Raw genomic sequence first — 10,993 nt, 5'->3', positions numbered from 1 at the left:
GGGTGCTAAAGACAAGGTAGTGCATGGTGACTGGTTTACTATTTCCTCCCTTCCACTTGTTTATTGAGCTACTAAGATATGCCAGCCCAGTCTTGGAGCTGGGTGATCAACTGTGAACAAGATCCACTCATTTTATGCCTTTAAGACACTCAGCATCTAGTGAGAACCAGAGGTAAATTGCAAGCAGCATGATGTGGGCAACACTAGGAGACTTAAGAGGTACTGTGGAAACACAGAGGAGGTGTATCTAACCCAGATTTGGGGTGTGGGTGGGGCCTGTGTGAGAGAAGACCTCCAGAGGATGAAACATCTAAGCTGAGAGACATACAGGAAAAGTAGAACTACTCAGTGGGCCGATTCAGCTCCAGAGGAGCTGGGTATTGGAATTCTCAAAGGAGAGGGCACTAGGAGCTAGACCTTGTACAATGCAAAGTGTTTAAAGGAGAAGAGAGCCCAAAGAAAACCCTGGAGGTAGGAAAGCCTAGGCCTATATTCAGGAGACAGTGAATAGATAATTTCTGATGGAATGGGGATGAGAACAAGCAGTGTCCTTTATCTTGCCACTGACCACATTCTCTGGTTATTTACCTCTCTATTTTACGACTAGAACTTTGAGCATCTTGGGTGAGGTATCTCTTTAATCTCTGTGTCTTTATTGTCCAGCATTAACCAGGCTGAGAGTGAAGCTTTGAATTTGGGGAGAGTTGAAATGGTTTTAGATAAAGCTGGAAAAAGGTCGGAAAAAACAGATTGTGTAGGACCTATGAACATTAGCAGAGAAGTTTGTATTTTATTTCTTGGGAAGCAAGTGTTTATCAAAGGCTTTTATGTTGCCACCACAACTGTGAAGATTAGACTGACCCGGGCATGCTAAGGACTTCAAGGGAAAAATGTGGGGGGCAGGGAGATTGTGTAGGAGGCTATCGTATGAGATCGAGATCAAGATCTGAGTGATGACGGTGTTCATAGAAATGGAGAACGTGGGGCCAAAGAGGGAACAATCTTAAGGGCTTAAGAAATGAATGAAAGGGCCCTGACCGGTTTGGCTCAGCGGATAGAGCGTCGGCCTGAGGACTGAAAGGTCCCAGGTTCGATTCCGGTCAAGGGCATGTACCTTGGTTGCGGGCACATCCCCAGTAGGTGGTGTGCAGGAGGCAGCTGATTGATGTTTCTCTCTCATTGATGGTTCTAACTCTCTATCTCTCTCCTGTCCTCTCTCTGTAAAATCAATAAAATATATTTAAAAAAAAAAAGAAATGAATGAAAGGAATGTGGGAAATCAGCCTGAGAGAATTATATTTGTATAGAAGTGGAATTCAGGGGTTGTGTGGAAGGAGAGCTGGCTGGAGAAAATAAAGAGCTCCATTTAAGATGGGCTGAATTGGAAGTGATGGTGAGTTGTTCATCTTATCTAATAAAAGAGTAATATGCAAATTAACCATCGCTCCATTACACAAACCACACCCACCAGCCAATCAGGAGCAAGTATGCAAATTAACCCAACCAAGATGGCTGCGGCCACAGAAAGAGCAGGAAGCTTGGGTTTCCCTGGCAATGGAGGAAACCAAGCTTTCCGCACACCCTGGCCGCCCCAGGCCTCCACTCAAGGCTACAAAGTTTCAATTATAGAAGATAAATTAATCCCAACAAAAATGGCGGCAGTCACGGAGCTGGAGAGAGCAGGAGGCTTGAGTTGCCCCTGGAGATGGAGGAAGCCAAGCTTCTGCAGCCCTGGCCTGCCTTGGCCTAGGCTTAAGGCTACAAAGTTTCAATTATAGAAGATAAATAAATCCCAACAAAAATGACTGCGGCCACGGAGCGAGCAGGAGACTTGACTCTGCTGAAGGCTACAAAATTTCAGTTATAGAAGATAAATCCCAGATACCAGGGCCTCCCCTTGGATCGCCGAGGGGCGTGGCCAGCCTGCAAACCACCACAGGCCCCTTGCCAAGGCCTGCCCCACGCCCCAAGGGAACCCCCACCCTGACCTGGGACACCCTTCAGGGCAAACCAGCCGGCCCCCACCCGTGCACCAGGCCTCTATCCTAATAAAAGAGTAATATGCAAATTGACTGTCACTCCGACACACAAGATGGCTGCCCCTATGTGGTCAAAGATCCTGCCCCCATGTGGACACAAGATGGCTGCCACAAGATGGCCAGCAGGGGAGGGCAGTTGGGAGGGACCAGGCTTGCAGGGGAGGGCAGTTAGGGGTGACCAGGCTGGCAGAGGAGGGAAGTTGGGGGCAACCGGGCCTGCAGGGGAGGGCAGTTAGGGGTGACCAGGCCTGCAGGGGAAGACAGTTAGGGGCAAACAGGCTGGCAGTGGAGCAGTCAGGCATCAATCAGGATGGCAGGGGAGTGGTTAGGGGGTGATCAGGCTGGCAGACAGAAGTGGTTAGGGGCAATCAGGAAGGGAGGCAGGCAAGCAGTTGGGAGCCAGCAGTCCTGAATTGTGAGAGGGATGTCCGACTGCCCGTTTAGGCCCAATCCCGGTAGGACATCCCTCGGGCAGTCGGACATCCCTCGAGGGGTCCCAGATTGGAGAGGATGCAGGCTGGGCTGAGGGACACACCCCCATGCACGAATTTTGTGCACTGGGCCTCTAGTATAGAAATAACAGTAGACAAATGGGGAGTTACTTCTAAGAAATGTGGGATTGAAACTCAGGAGAGAGGCCAGGCCTGAAGTCATCCCTCTCAAAGGGAAAGTTAAGGCCAGGAGAGAGAAGCTAGAATCACAGATTCTCAGGCTCACCCCCACAGATGGGGCTTGATACCCTCCCCATCCCTGCCAAGTTAGCCCTGTCATCATCTCCACAACTCACTACCTCCCAAGTCCTTTACTGGGGCCATTCCAAACAACTTGACAACAAAGCTGTCCTTACAATCAGCTCCTATCTGCTTCCCTTTTAAATCCCAAGATTGTTCATAACAGTCTTAACAGCTGCTGTATCAAGCATTGACTATGCCAGGTGCTATGCTCTGCTTCGCCCATGTAACTTTCACTGAACATACAGGGCTGTATTCAAGAAGCCTAGTGCATTGTAAAACAGATTTATGTCTTCATCCCCACTCTTTCTTGAAATATTTGGTTGCCGTTGGGTTACATCTAGTCACCAGGACAGACTCACTGCAATAGCCTAAATGTCTAGTTCACATTAATAGTCAAAATTCTGAATTTAATTCAAAATTAAAGCAACTCTCCTTCTCTAGCTTTAGTTAGGCTCCTACCTTTCCAGAGGGTGGTGGTTGACTTCTTTATTTCTCCATCTTGCTTCCTCATCTCCCCTGTACCACCACACCATGCAGACTGAGGCTTCAGACCCATTGATATTGGAGGAGGATGTAAGAGTAGAGATGGGGCAGGAAAGGTCCCTTTGTCATGTGGCATTAGTAGTCTGTAAGCTTGATGAGAGTTTATCTGATTCTTTCCTCCATGCAGTTTTTGTGGGTCTCTCTTAACTGCAGTTTCCTTGACCTAGGGGTTACACTTGTCTTGCTGCTTTCAGTTGCTCTCTCAGCCTCTGGTTTCTGGAATCCCCCACTACCTGCAATTGGTCCTTTGGCCCTCCAGGTGGCTCCTCCTAGGCAAAGTCCATTTAACACGGCTTCTACCGTGTTTCCCCGAAAATAAGAATCCTCCGAAAATAAGACCTACTTACAGGTTTCCTTCTGAGTGGAATATAAGGCATCCCCCGAAAATAAGGCCCCCAGGCTCTGTCTCAGAATGAAAATTAATTTACCGTAAACTGGTCGCTAGGGCTGCCCCGACTGGCGTCTAGCAACCAGTGACGTTATGCGGAGTCCTGACATCACTGCTGTGTGGAGGCGGAGCAGAGGTCGGAGTGAGCCGTGAGCGCGGGGCGGGATAGAGGAGGAGACTTTCGCAGATGCGTGTAGAAGAACAGGAGGATTAGAGCGGATGGGATGCGGTGAAGGTGGTGAGTGCTGGTCTCTCTCTGGTGACACTACCTGATGCTCGTGGCCGCCTTCATGATGACTGAAGGTTCTCAGTCAGTGGCAGACCCTGCTCCAGCCCAGATCCAGGCCCCAGCAAGCCCAGTGACAGTCCCCAGGCAGGCCCCAGGGGGTAAATGTCTGATAAAGGGGTAGGGGGGATGTCTGGTGAAGGTGTTCAGTGGCACAGGGGTGGGGGGAGGGGGATCACTTAAAATGACACAGGAGGATCAGAGGGGACAATCAAAATGACACAGGAGGATCAGAGGGGACAATCAAAATGACACAGGAGGATCAAAAGGGGTTACTAAAATGGTAATCCCCCCTCTGATTCTCCTGTGCCATTTTGATTCCCCCCTCTGATCCCCCCTGTGTCATTTTGAGTGATCCCCCTCCCTCCACCTTGATACCCCAATTCCTTTTTTTTTACCCCTACAGTAGAAATGAGCGCAAAAAGAAAAAGCTACTCCGTGGAGTACAAGAAAGGAATCGTGGAAGACTTGGGGCCAAAATCTTACTGCTTTCTGCAAAGAGAAGATGTTGAGTATCCGATTGGTTCAGAAATGGCGAGCAAAGTATGGTAACCTCATTGAACAAGTGGACAAGGGAAATTCTGAAAAGCGCAAGTGTGGATCAGGTCGGCAACCATTATTTTCCGAGCTGGAAGACCTGATCTGTGAATGGGTTGTTGACAGGAGAGCAAAGGCTTTGGTTGTGAATAGGGATCAGATTCAAGAATTTGCCCTTGCAATGGCACCACAGTTTGACATAGCCCCCGAAGACTTCAAAGCATCACAACACTGGCTGGATAATTTCCTTCAGCGAAGTGAACTGTCTTTAAGAAGATCTACAACATTGTTTAGGTTGGAAGATACTCAAGTTATTAAGCGAGCACTTGCATTCAAGTCCTTTATTGATGATTCTGACTTCTCTAAATACAATCTTTCCAACATGATTGCTATGGATGAAACTGCAGTGTTTATGGGCCAATCATCTCAAACAACAATTGAAATTGAACAGCGGGGTGCCTCCTTGGCGTACATTCCCTCCACTGCTTATGAAAGTGCATGTGTTTCCTGTATTTTGGCAATTCGTCTGGATGGCACTAAAATCCCACCTTTAATCATTTCTAAGGGCAAGAAGGAAAAGATTGAACGTGTTTTGGGCATTTTTATTCTTGAAACTGAAAAAGCCTGGGCCACACAAGCGGTTATAAGGGAGTGGGTCGATTTAATGCTGCCGCTTGTTATGCAAGGGAGCCAAAGAGGTCTGCTAGTCTGGGATGCAGCCAGCACTCACCGCGCTAAAGACATGAAGACATTTCTTCACGAAAGAAAAATAGATCAGATAATGATTCCCGCAGGAATGACGGCCTATCTCCAGACTCTTGATATTGCAATAAACAAGCCATTCAAAGACAATTTGTGCATGGAAATTAATGACTACATTGAAAATAGAATGGAGAGATATCAGTGTGGAAACTTTGTGAAACCTAAACTGCAAGAAGTTGTGACTTGGGTGAAGAATTCATGGGAGAAAATCACTGACAGTTGCATTGCAAATGCACTGCGAGCAGGCTACCTTGACAAGAAGTACTCATTTAAAGACAGTGGTATTGCTAAACATGAGAGATTTGGTCCACTGATTCTGAAAGAAATGGAGTCACAAGAAATTCACCAGGAAATTCAGGAATTGGATTGTTATGATGATGTTCCAGAAGATGATGACATGATTGTCATTGAATAAATGAGTAAATTCTTGATACTGTAGGATTCACAGTTTGTCTGGTTTGTGTTGACAACTACCGTACTACTGTATACAGGTAATAAATTTCCTTTATTTTCATTTAACAATAAATGTGTACCGTATTCTTCTTCATGGAAAAATAAGACATCCCCTGAAAATAAGACCTAGCGTGTCTTTGGGGGCAAAAATTAATATAAGACACTGTCTTATTTTCGGGGAAACACAGTAGTTGGCCCTCTATCCTGCCTGGGCCACATCTGGTCTATAGGGAACACTAATGCATCTTTTGCCTCCACAGATTATGGGGTTGCAGACCATTTCAATGCAGCGGCCTCAGACTTTTCCAGGCGAGGGCCTACCACCAGCTTCTGTGCCTGCATAAGCTTCAGAGGGCACAGTCCAAGCTATTCTAGGAGTTTTCTCTCTGGTTTCATGAATTATGAATGTTTGAAACTTGTGTTTCAAACTTGTGAGATGTGAATTTTGAAAAAAAAGAAGGGTGCTGAAAGGAGGGGCTAAGGGGAAATGGGGAGGGGGAAGGATTAGGTAGGAGAGGATGAGGTCAAAGGATGCTTATCTCTGACTGGGAGAAAGCTAGAAGGGCAATCGGGCAGTGTGCAGGGGAGGGCCTTTCATACTCCGTGTCTTTAACTTTTCCAGGTAGAACTGGAAAATTATACAGAAGTTGCTCAATGAGGACTCAAGGATGGTGAGGAGGTTTGGATAAGAGTTGTAGGCCTTGGAGAAATCCTGGACAAATGAGAAATGATGAAAAAAGGATTCACTGGTGGTTATGGGAGCCAAGCTGAAGTTCTATAGTGTGTACTTTCTGTGTGTCCAAGTCCTCATTGTTTCCTATGCCCAGATCCCACACCAAGATCATGGACATACAGGTTGGGCTACAGACTCATATCCATATACACACCTGTGTATTCACATCTTTTTTTTTTTTTTTAAATCCTCACCTGAGGATATTTTTCCATTGATTTTTAGGGAGAGTGGAAGAGAGAGGGAAAGACAGAGACAAACACCAATGTGACAGAAAAACATCGATTGGTTGCCTTCTGCATGATTCCCAACCAGGGCCTGGACTGGGGAGGAGCCTGCAATCAAGGTACATGCCCTTGACTGGAATTGAACCCAGGACCCTTTGGTCCACAGGCTGATGCTCTATCCATGGAGAAACACTGACTAGGGCTGTATTCCCATCTTTGAACACATAAACACATGGATCTACACAGGGGATTTATTTTTATTTTTGATTGTCATATATGATACAGTATACCAATTTTAAGTGTTCAGTTGGTTGGTTTTGACCATTTACACCTTTGTAACGTCCACCCCAAACATGCGACAAAACATTTTCATTCCAGAAAGTTTTCTCATGATTCTTTTCATCAGTTCCCAAGACACCTACTTCCTGTCACCATAGATTCATTTTGCATGTTCTTCATTGTATATTCTTATACACAATATACAAATACATTGATACCCACTTTGCCCTAACCCCACACGAACACAAGTCACACACATGCACATACACTGACCATTTTGTACTGTAGGCTTAGACTGTGTTTAAGAGCTATTAGATGTTTGCTATTAGGTCACATATTGTATAATAATCTACTTTCTCTTCAACCCTAAAATCGTATCTCAAGTGAAATATTTTAAATCTTTCCTTTCAGAACCTTGGAGCTAAAACAAAGAGAGAGGTGCTAAACATTCCACCTTGCATGATAGTTTTCTTTATTTTCCTCTAGGGTATTGGAAACTGGGGACATATATTTTAAAACAGCACCATATTTAAATAGATAGATTTAGCTTTTAGTTGTGGCTTATTCCTGCTTAACGTCAAAAGGATTTGACTCTCCAAGATACAGTCCAGTAGAGCAACTATACGGTTATGGACTGGCAGAGTAGAGGCAGCAGGAAGCTGCTGGCAAAGAGCTCCCAAGAGCTTAGAGTCACTGATGGTGATAGAGCTAAGTCAGGAACAAAACCTTCAGTCTTCCAGACTAGTCAGATGTCAGGGAAGTGAAAGAAAAGCTGAGTTCAGAGTCTGGTCAGGGCCAAGGACCCATGTCAGGAGCAGAAGGTGAGGCCTAAGCCCATCAAGGAGCAGGGGAGAAACAAGTGCTAGAGGCAGAGTTGGAGGAGGTGAGACCAGACATGGTGGCCACAGCTTTTGGGAGATGGGTGTTGCAGTTCACCGGCTCTTATCTCCGACAACTGATTTGCTGCATAGGTAGACCTGTCAACTTCACAAGACCACTAGGCACCTCTTTGATGTAGTGAGCCTACATTTGGGGACATGGAAGTGAAGGTAAGATAGGAGATAAGGGATAGGGATGTGAGCAGCTGGTTCTAGACCTCAGGCCCATACCTGCTACTTCTGAAATACAGAGTTACTGGCTGTCACTAATAGGACCTGGTGCCCCTCTGAAACAAGAGATTTCTGTACCACTTCTGTATGCTCTGAAGCTCTGGGGTATTGTGGCCTGGGACTATGACCTCTAGCTTTCAAGGTTTAGGCACAAGAAGTGTTAGGCTGGAATCAAGGAAAGACTGTATTAGATCCTCGGGCAACACCTCTGGTCCCTATCACTTATAAGCTTGGCCATATCCTGCTGTGGTATTTGCCCTGAGATTCTTTGAATGGTGCTTTCTGTGTATTGGGCTTGTAGCCATCACCAGGTCCTAAATGAAGCTGAAAGGAGAGAGCTAGGGTAGGAGTAAAGGAACTTCTGTTTCCTAAGCTCCCGCTCTATGCCAGGGTCAGTACTGGGTAGTTTATATCAGTTATCTCAATGTAACATTCATGTAGCCTTTTTATTTTTTTATTTATTATTTTTTAAAAATATATTTTATTGATTTTTTACGGAGAGGAAGGGAGAGAGATAGAGTTAGAACCATCGATGAGAGAGAAACATCGATCAGCTGCCTCCTACACACCTCCTACTGGGGATGTGCCCACAACCAAGGTACGTGCCCTTGACCGGAATCGAACCTGGAACCTTTCAGTCCACAGGCTGACACTCTGTCCACTGAGCCAAACCGGTTTCAGCACATGTAGCCTTTTTAGTGTGTATTACTGTCTCAGTTTGCAAGTGAGGGTATTGATATATGCCACTGAATTTAAGCCTTGGTCATCCTGGCACAGCCTCAGTTTCCCACAGAGAACCAGGGGGTTAACGGGGCTGGCTGTGGACTCTGACTCATATCTGTGCAGTTCTCTGGTCCCTGCTCAGTCAAGAGCCCAAAGTGAAGTTCATGATCTCTCTGGCTTCTCCAGGAGCATTAAATGATACTCCTTTCCCACCAGAAGCCAATGCCCATCAATTGTGCCCACCCAGATTGAGTTGGAACGAGCATTAGGCCAAGCTCTCAGTGTCCGGGAACTCCTGTGAGAAGCCTGGGGTCAGGCCTAGCCTCTTATAGCCATGCAGTCAGTCAGAATGGAGGGCCCCAGGCATTGAGAAAGGCTGGGTCCAGCCAGTTTCCTCTTCAGTCTCAGGCTATGGCAACCCCTACCAACTGACTGCTTTCCTCAAATATAGACGTGCTCTCAGTGGAGCTGAGCTCACCAGACCCACTGCAGGACTGCTCTTGTCTGACTGGGAGAGCTATACACAAGCCCCCTGGTTTAGAGTTAGGTCATCACAGGGAGGGTGAAGTACCTTCTTCCTGGTGGGTGTCTAGTGTTTTGGGACAAGGCCTGTGCTGGCACACTGCTCTCCTGACAGAGTAGGTGGCTTTGCTTGCCACCCAGAAAGTTGTGTGGATTTGTCTGATGGGTCAATTAATAGAAGTTCAGTCTCTCATTCCATCAAACCAGATCTGCAGAAGGTGCTCCCCCAGACCACCCTTCCCACCAGCAAGAACTATCTCACTAAGCTCCCTGAAAGTCTCTTAAGAAGAGCAATGCTGTGCTGAAAGAGTCCAAAGGGGGATGTCTTAAACTTGCCATTTTGACTCCACTGTTGAAAACGACTTTGTAGAAATAATCAGTACAAATGAAATTCACAGTGGCAGAAATCATACTCAGTAAAACCTGATTGAGGAATCAAATCTTTAATGTAAAATTCACATGGAAAAACAGACATGATTTTGGAAAAAATAATCTTGACTAAACAAAATGGAAAGTAAAAAAAAATTAGAATTAGTTAACTGAAATATAGAAAATCAATTAAGGAGTAAATCAATGGAATCGATTAAGGAAAATATTTTTGGCAAAATCTCAAAAATAGTTTGATAGTTTTATGTAAAAGTGCAATATCAAAATATTCTTAGGGCTCAAATGGTGGAGCCAGAACATCTTAAACCCTGTAGATTTCAGTGTAGTGTTCAAAGGGATGTTAGCTCTCAGTCCTCCACCCATCCAGGCTAGTGGTACCACTGATCTTCAGCTCATGGGGTTGTGTCATCTCTCAGAACCCTACTGTGATATTCAGAAACTGCTCTCATCCCTCCTGCACTTGACCAGCACATGAGGGGCAGTTCTTGCCTGACCAGGGAGAGTGCTGTCTTTGGGAAGGAGATAAGTCTGAAGAAGATCCTTGTGGCTGAGTTTTTACCTGGATGCCAAGAGACAACCCGTTGGGCTAGTGAATAAAGAGATAGAGGTGGTAATGGGGAAATATACAGTAGGTGGGAGCTTAAGGATGGGGTGTGAGCGATAGACCAGATAGGTTGGAGCCAGTTTTTAGATTGGCTTAACAAAGTGGTTGGACTAGTCCCAAAGCCTGTCCTCTCTCCCCTGTACTCACCACATCCAGAATGGCCAGCAGACAGGGCTTTCAGAGGCTGAGGATCTGACCTGAGGTGGGGGTGGGGAGGTCCTTAAGAACCTACACATGGAATCGTACAGGTGGAATCTATATGTATGACATCATGTCAAGAAGGCCCTATTGGTGACCACAGTAGTGAACAAGAAGGACAAGTTCCCTGTCCTAACAAGCCATACATTTCAGTGGGAGGAGACTGTTGATAAAGCCAACAAACAATGAGTGATAATGTCAGGTAATGACAAGTGAGGTGAAGACCAACTTATATTTTGAAAAAGATCACCCTACCATGTGAAGACTAGACTGTAGGGAGAAAGCAAGAAGTCCAATTGGCAAGTATTGCATCATCAGGAGAGGGATGATAATATCTTGGTCTAGAACGTTAACCCCAGAGATGGAAAAAAGTAGATGGATTTGGAATATATTTAGGTAGTAGAGCTAATAGAGTAGATGTAAGGGGTGGAGGGAAACAGTAGATGTGGACTTATGTAACTAGGTGGATAAT

General features: G+C 45.8%; 1 protein-coding gene across 1 annotated transcript in view; it reads left to right on the top strand.

The window, feature by feature from the left end:
* STYXL1 (serine/threonine/tyrosine interacting like 1) overlaps window positions 1-10,993 on the top strand; it is an 80,758-nt gene that overhangs the window by 971 nt on the left and 68,794 nt on the right. The gene's annotated exons all lie outside the window — the stretch shown is intronic.

This window comes from Plecotus auritus (assembly GCF_963455305.1).
Source record: "Plecotus auritus genome assembly, chromosome: 7".
Taxonomy (NCBI): domain Eukaryota; kingdom Metazoa; phylum Chordata; class Mammalia; order Chiroptera; family Vespertilionidae; genus Plecotus; species Plecotus auritus.
The sequence above is the reverse complement of the archived record's forward strand: the minus strand, read 5'-3'. Positions and strand labels throughout refer to the sequence as shown.